We start from the raw sequence: 8,301 nt of genomic DNA on the forward strand, positions 1-8,301 counted from the left end.
AGAAAACTAAGCTCGTGTAAAAATTAGCGAGCTGTGCACACACCAACTATGGCGCCGAATATCTTGCTACATTAGTACAACAACGGTATATAGCAGCAAAGTGCATGACCGCGAAAGCTGCCCTCATACTCAGAAAATATGGGTCCTTAGGGACTATCGCACACTTTGACTTCAGTCTGAAATACATGGATTACTAGGTCACGGTCTTTTCTCTGCGCACAAACCCTCAAGGAAAGCATGGGAGAAAAAGACCCGCTGAAGCAGAGAGTAAGTGAGCTGTTTCACGTATAGGTCAAGGCTTTCGAGGAGGGTTGGTGGAGGATATTGGTTACTTGCCATCAGCTCCAGTTTTAGGCTTTCTGACCACTAATAGTAGAGCAGTGATATTGGCCTTGAGTGCGCTGCCTGTGCGCTCAAGACTAGTGAAAGGATGTCTAGACTTCTTTTCTTTAGCATCGTTCTTTTACAATTAGACTGGTTTGAGTACGTGGCCACAGCGGAATTTCTGGAAGTTGTAAAGCTTGCTAGGGCAGGTAATTCTATTTCAATAATTACGGAATGAGATTCACTTTTGAACTTTTGGGTTTCGAACCAGCTCAACAAATGTTGGTCAAATGCCAGACACTATGCCGTCGCAAGATCCCTTTGGTCAGATAAATCGCAAGAGGTCTAAGGAAATCTACGCTCTCAGCATGGGTAACCTTTCAATGGTTGTAGGGATTCTAACTTGACATTGTTTGAATTGAATTGAATATCTTTCAATATCTGTTGAGATGAGGTAGAATCATCTCAACACTTCCATCTTGAATATCCCACTTTTACCAGAACAAGATAAAAACACCGCGGATCTCACACTTTTAGACACTCTGCTGAAATAGCGAACATACATATATATATAATATAATAAACTTTAGCAGATTTGTCATAGATTCAAGACACTTTATCGATAGCTAATATCCAATCACAAGAGTTTTTCGTCATAAAGGGCTGGGCACAACAGTCTAAGAGTGATCTTGCCACCTTTCTGAAGGATCAGCCAGCTAATTCAACCAAACCGTTTTGTGTTGGTTGGTGGTTTTAGCTGATTTATAGTATAAAGGTGTTAGCTCCAATTCTATTAAAAAAAAAAAAAATGAAATTGTAATACCCATTTGGGTAACCTAAAATTAGTACGTTTTAGTAGAAAATATCCATGCCGCTTCGCTGCGGTCTTTGTTTCTGTATTTAAAAAGCAAATCGTTTCAAATAAAATCTTCAAAATTGGAAAGGGTCTCACAACGGATTTAATGCACATAATGGAAAAAGACTTCGTTTCATACCTTCCTCATGTTATCATTTATTACGATTCTATCCCTTCAACTGTACGTCAAATATTATATATGAAAGATGATACAGCAAGCTTATATTATATGTGGAGTAATTAATCCCTGTAAATAATAAAGCTCTCCATACAAGAACTTGGTTTTGACCGACTAGTTTGTACGCAACTTATATTTCCACATAGTCCGGTAATGATGGTTTCGACAGATAAGCAGCTTCTTGGAGAGAAAACGTATGTAAAATTTCATATTAATTCTCAAAAACTGTGTGATGTATGTGCACGTCTTTAACCACTGCACCACGGCATTGTTGGTAGACATATGTGAGAGCATGACACATTTTTTCAACATGCATTGCTAGAAAAAAATTAACAGTTTGGTAAATAAAGACCTAAAATATAAAATTGAGATAATCGCATAAATAGTTAAAAATGTTTGGTGTAAACCATATAACGGGTGATCTAAATCGGGTTACTTTTTCCTGCAGCCTTTTTTTTTTTTTTGATTTTGACAGCCTACGCGTGAGTCGTGTCAAGCTATCATATTATTTTTGTTCAGTATTACGCCGTACGCAGCAATTCGGACTGACGTTTGAAACGATTTTGATTACGGCGAAATATTAAATTGAAAGGGTACAAAATACAGCTTTCCCAGCGGCATCGGGTCGCTCTATGGGTTCTTGAAAAGTTCCGTAAAGATCCGACGTTTTCGTGCCAAATCTTGTTCAACGATGAGGCTTTATTTCTTAATGGATATGTAAAGCAAAATTGTCGCATTTGAAATGAATAGCAACGTGAAGAGATTCAACAGCTGTTATTTCACTCAAAAACCAAGGGTTTGGTGTGGTTTGTGGGCCTGTGGAATCAGCGATTCATTTTTCTTCAAAAAATGATGATGGTGAGAATGTAACTGTCAATGGCGACCGTTATCGCGTCATGATTACAGACTGTTTGATGCCTGAAATTGAAGCTCGTGATTTCGGCCACATTTAGTTTCAACAAAACGGCGCCACTACCCCCACACTTCGCATCAATCAATGTATTTATTGAGAGAACACTTCGGTTAACGGATAATTTTACGTTTTGGTTTGGTCGATCGATGTCGCACCGTTAGACTTTTTACTGTAAGAATATGTAAAGTCTAAAGTATATGCGAACAATTCCGCTTCGATTCAGGTTCGCCGAACGAGCCATCGAAAATTGGATTCAATCAATGGACCGTTTGAGAAGTAGCCACCGAAATTTGAAAGAGATAATCTACAAAAAATAAGTGTTCTTTCGAATGATAATAACATTATTAATTAAATTTTAAGTTTCTTTTTTTTTTACTTAAAAAAATAAGGAACCTCGAAATGGATCGCACTATATTTTCATTGGCGTATAACTTAAAATCCCGGTTTACGAGCAGATAGACACGAAACCAAACGCAATCTACTTCACAAAATAATAATTATAAATATTTTTTTTTTAATGCTTGGCTTCCACTGCCAGCGACGTACTGCAGTCAATTCACTGCTTTTCAGTATTGCAGAGCGAAAAATAAATAAGATTCCAACTTCCCATATTTTCAGCCGTTGGATACCCTGACCTCACTTACTAAACATCCAACAACCCATCATCGGCGCGACAAAGCAACTCTGCCCCAACAAATTGGAGCTCATCGAACCCCATGAACGAACATGTTTGAGCTGTGAGTTGGACATCATGCTGCCAGTGTGTAGCCGGGCATTGCCATTCATTGGCTAAGAAGCGATGAACGGCTGGATAATGAAACCAGTTGAGTTGTATTCACGTATCTGAATGGGTACGTGTACGTGTCGCGCACGCATAAATCGAATGTACAACAAACGATTAATGCAAGAAGTTTACTAAATATTGTAAATAAATTTAAGAAACAGGTCACTCAAAACAAGAATTGCAGTACAAATTTAGAGTGCAACGAAAAGCACTGCATTCTCAAGTGATCAATGCCTTAAAATGTATCTTTCGGATTACTAAATAAATGCCAAATTGCAATGCGCGAACTGTTGTGAAGTGAGAAGTGAAGCGAAAAGTAAATACGCGAGTGCGAAAATGGGCACGAAATAAATGTTGTAGTACACAACAACAACAATAGCTATGGTATAAAGTAAAAAAGTAATGAAATATTTGCTGTTTTTCGGTATTTTTGTATAAGTTTTCGTCATGTTAAAAAGTTATGAATACGAAAATCAAATAGCAGGTAGTTTAGTAATGGCAGCAGCACAGCCACAAATGAAGGAAAACAAAAATAAGAAAAGTGTTAAAACCTGTGCTTGTAATAAGAAACTAAAATTTAAAATAAAAATGAACTATACGATATATTGTGTGTGTGTTGCAGGAATTGTGAAAAGTGCAATAAAAAATCCACGTTAATCGGCTAAATATATGCAAAAAAAAAAATTTTTTTTAAATAAATAAATTTTCAAAGTGCAAACGTAGCTAATACGAAAACAAATGAAGAAAAACACACAAAGCAAACAAAAACTGGCTGTTCGCGAAGACAGACAGACAAAAATAATGAGATGTGGCATGCAGCAAGAAGTGGCTCGCCGTTTGACTTGCTGGCTGAATGACTGCATTGCTAACTGGCTGCGTGTGCTGTTAACTTGTTTTTGTTGTTGACTCTGACTCCTGTAGCTGACTTTTGTTGAAGCTAAACCGATAGCCGTTATTATTGTTGTTGCTGCCGCTGACGTTCTTTACTTGAGATTCACATAACTATCAGCAGATACGGTTGTTGTCTGTATTATTGTTTTGTTTGAATTTTTTGTTGTTGTTTCTTTGTTGTTGTCACTGTCATTTATTAGCGTTTCATACATAACCATTCAATAAGGAATTTTATAATCAACTCTGCTAAGATTTTATAATCGGCGCACAAGCTTAGCAGTTGTGTGTGTATAAATTTTTCTATGGCAAGCTAGCCTTGGTATTGTTAAATGTAATAGCAAATAAAATATAAAAAAAATGAAAATTTAGGCACGAGATGATCTCAGCTGAGTCAATGTGTGAGTGTGCGTTCATGTGACGTTTGCCATTATAAACGCCAGAATCTCACAGACTCGTTCGAATGCGTGGAATTCGAATCTGACAGCAAAAAATAATAGTTTTTTGCGCAAAATAATACTTGGAAAAAATATGGTTTAGTGAAAGAATCTCAAAAATAATTATAATTTTTGTTTATATCCACATATATGTACGTACATATATAGATATTTAAGTGCATAAAAGATTTCTGTATGGATACTTCATTGTGATGGAAATACGTATAGAGAAAGAGGTCAAATTAATTTAAAAAAAAAACTGCTTTGAGGTGCTAAAAAGTCGTGCCAACAATATGTGCTGCAATGATTTCGATAAAATCTAGTATATTCACCCGTTTAACACGAAACCTTTATCCAGGAAGATGGGGAAGGACTTCTTAAAGTATACTGCAAATAATACCGATATCAGACCTTTGAAGCAAGACATATCGAACGTGAGACTCTAAAAATAAATACAATAGACAAATCAGAGTTAAATACCTCTCCTCTCACTTGAAATTGAGAGAGTAACTCATCTACTCGACTTTGATAGTTGACTGGATCGGGTAGGTTTGACGTTTAGCAATAGAAATGACGAGAATGGTCACTTTGAAATCGTGCCAAAAATATATATGAGCGGAGAGATTTGATACCGCCAATCAAGAACGAAATTGTTCAAAATTAAAGAAAACGCGTAGCTTTAAGGTATTTGATGAAATATTTTTTGATCTGATGCTTCAGAGTATTAATTTTCAATTCAAAATAATAAAAAATTGCATTAACTGTTAGCGAAAAAGTGAATTTACATTATTTATTATGAAGGAACAAAAATCAGGTGTTCTAACATATCACAAAAGAGATTTAATGAACAATAGCTAATAATTTTCGTGCATAATGTTGGTTTATTTAATTATCCGATATGGCTACAATGTAATGTTAAAAAAACACTAATTTTTAGGTGTTTTCACACTGGATAGAGTTGGGCTTCCCTTTATGGTCTCCTTGAGTCAAATAATCCCTTTTCTAAACCCCTTTCCGAAAGTGTAGTAGGCTAGAGAGTTCGATTGGCTAATAACACCAGAATTCTTCATAGACCTGGTGATAGACAAAACAGTGACCATAATTAAATTGTTATACTACTAAACAATTCTAATCGTTACAACAACAATAAATGTAATAAAATACTTTTATGAAAATGTAAATATTTTAAACTAAACTTCGAGATTACATAAAAATTACAAGCTGGTGACAAACTAATAAGTATAAAATTCAATAATTATATTATAATCGAATAATTGTAAGAACTGTCAACCTGCTGACCAACTTCGAAAACACAGTTGAAAAACGGTACAACCGTACAAAAACAAGAATAAAACGATTACGGTTGCTATGAAAAAATAACGTAAATAAGTACGCAAAGCGTAGAATTGAATAGAGTCGCAGGAATCCAAGTAAAAACATGGAATCATGAAAAATAAACAAAATGTGCACGTGAAAATGTAAACAAAATAAAAAGTAATAAAGTACAGAGTACATAAAAAATTTAGTACAGACCGTTTTTAGCTTTTCACATACAGGTGTGTTGTACCTGCATGGCTAAATATGAGTAAAGCGCTCAGAAGGTAATAAAAAACCGTAACTAAAAGTGAAGTCGAAGCGCGACTCACCCACTTTTTTGATGACGAAGTCAAAAATAAATAATGAAACAGCCGTAGTAAATGAGCGCGCGAAAAAGGAAAAAGCAGCTTAAACGACGCACTAAACTTAGAATTCTTATCGCTTTTGTATGATTTTACGTTGCGCTTAACTTTATCTATTAGCACTTTAATTACGGCGCTTTATCTCAAAGTCGGTAAATTTTATTATTTTTTTTTTTCAGTAGATAAATGTACATCTTTTCATTATTATCATTGTTTTTTGTTTACTTGCTATGACCTCAATGCGTTTTACGCCAATTGAACGCACTTTACGCCTACTTGCGTTGAGCATAAGACCGCGCGTAAGAAGCGTAATTGGCGAGTGACAGAAACGTTAATAAATACCTCTACAAAAGCGGTAAGACTGTGAAGTAATGTTGAGCAAGTAATGATTCAGTACGTGCTTATGTATCTGTATATATATTCGTATATATATTTACATATTGTCTAGACTAATTTTTCACACATTTTAACAATTAACACACATATGTACTTATATGAAATTTCGTGTACGAAAGTATATATGTACATACATACATATGTAGCTGCATATTTACAAAATTATATGGTACATGCCGCAATGAGTGTTTTTAATGTGTTCATTACTTCACAAGTGTCACGTGTACGAGCAGCTGTCAAATCGAGCTGTCAAAAATGTAACATGATTCAGTTGCTCGAGTACAGTTAATGTACCCCTAAGAAATTTAACATTAACCTGTATAAAACAATATCATTGAATTTGTACTTTGAAGATAAAGTCATTATTTAATTGGTTGGCTTATGAGAAGGTCAAATAATGACCAGATCAGTGGCAATGAGACAACAACAAAAATTATAAGAAAAGTATTTATATTTTTTGTTTTGGATCATAAAGATATACGTGTTCATTGGAAATGCCAGCTGTGAAATATTTTGTACTTGTACTTTTCGTCTGTCATACCCTAAACACATAGTCTATAGCGGTGTTTACATCATGATTATGATTAAAAGTATTAGTATGATTAACAGTATTGAGGAAAATCTACTATAAGAGGGTTAAATTAGCTGCATATAAATAAAAAAACTCATATCTGGTTTGGGAGTATAATATTTGTTGCTAGTTTAAAAAGCGTTTTCATTTACTTTACTTATGTACAGTCATAGATTAAGTGTTGTTGTTATTGAAGCGTCAAAAAACATTCCTGACATAATTTTGAAGAATGCTGCCGAGTTAACAGATCTTGTTCAGATAAAAATCCGGTTCCGTCCCTGTTACACACCGATTGTCGTAAGAATGGGTAATTAAACAATTAACACTCAGTCCAAATACCATTTTTATGCTATTTTTAAAGTATCCGATCGCCAAAGGCGAACTTCCAGAACATATTTTATGGTTGAACGTTTGCTTAACTTGGTGAGGTTGATTTCCTCCAGATTGATTGAAAACGGCTAAAGATAGACCAAATATTTTTGCTTTTTAGGTCCAATAAGTGGAAGATCAGTTATGTCAAAGCCATCCTAAACTAAACGGAGAGTAATTGAGTGAATATCGAGCTAGAATTCTACAAAAAATTTCAAACTTTTCGTGTCTGAATTTTAAGACAAAAGCAGCCAAAAAATGCTTCGCGATGAAAATAATTTGGCATATGAAGATGAAACGGGAACTTTACAATCTAGGAGAAAAATGTATCAATTCGGTTTGAAATTAAAATTATATCAGGAATGCAAAAGGATCAGATATATTATATAAGAAATTTTATGAATGTCCCCTGTTCAAAAATTTAAAATGATAGATATTGTATGGATAACATTATTAAAGAAGTTTCAAGAGATTTCAAAAAGCCAATGCTATATTTTGAAGTAAGTTACCAGTTGTTTAAACATTTATATTCCATAAAAATATATGCATTAAGTCATGAATGATATTTCGCTATCCGTACAGTGGAGTATATGAGCAGGATTACTCCTTAAAGGACCGTCTTAAAGAAGGACATAGGAAAAAATACATGTTAACTTAGAATTTGAACGAAGGAAATAAAACTAAAAATTAGATTTTTGGCAGACATTTTTACAAAAAATTTCAATTTTTTTTTTTTTTTCAAATATTTTATGTCTAAAAAAACTTTTTTACAAGTCTTAAAGAATGGTATCTCTAAGACCTGTAATAAATATCATGAATATCGGTTGAGTAGTTGTCGATAAATCTTGCCGACCGACCTCAAATACATAGTTTCGAGAAAAACGCGCTAAAAAAATTTTAGTGACA

General features: G+C 34.3%; 1 protein-coding gene across 4 annotated transcripts in view; it reads left to right on the plus strand.

The window, feature by feature from the left end:
* The first annotated feature begins 3,113 nt into the window (after window positions 1-3,113).
* Window positions 3,114-8,301, plus strand: part of LOC108967235 (protein outspread) — a 142,462-nt gene continuing 137,274 nt past the window's right edge. For 3 of the 4 annotated variants that reach the window (XM_018930529.1, XM_018930531.1, XM_018930534.1), the window contains exon 1: window positions 3,114-3,454. The gene's annotated coding sequence lies outside the window, so the exon portion shown is untranslated. The remainder of the gene's footprint in view (window positions 3,455-8,301) is intronic. The other variant, XM_018930530.1, reaches the window with a different exon arrangement.

The sequence above is a fragment of the Bactrocera latifrons genome, unplaced genomic scaffold (assembly GCF_001853355.1).
Source record: "Bactrocera latifrons isolate USDA-ARS-PBARC rearing strain unplaced genomic scaffold, ASM185335v1 scaffold_180, whole genome shotgun sequence".
Lineage (NCBI taxonomy): Eukaryota > Metazoa > Arthropoda > Insecta > Diptera > Tephritidae > Bactrocera > Bactrocera latifrons.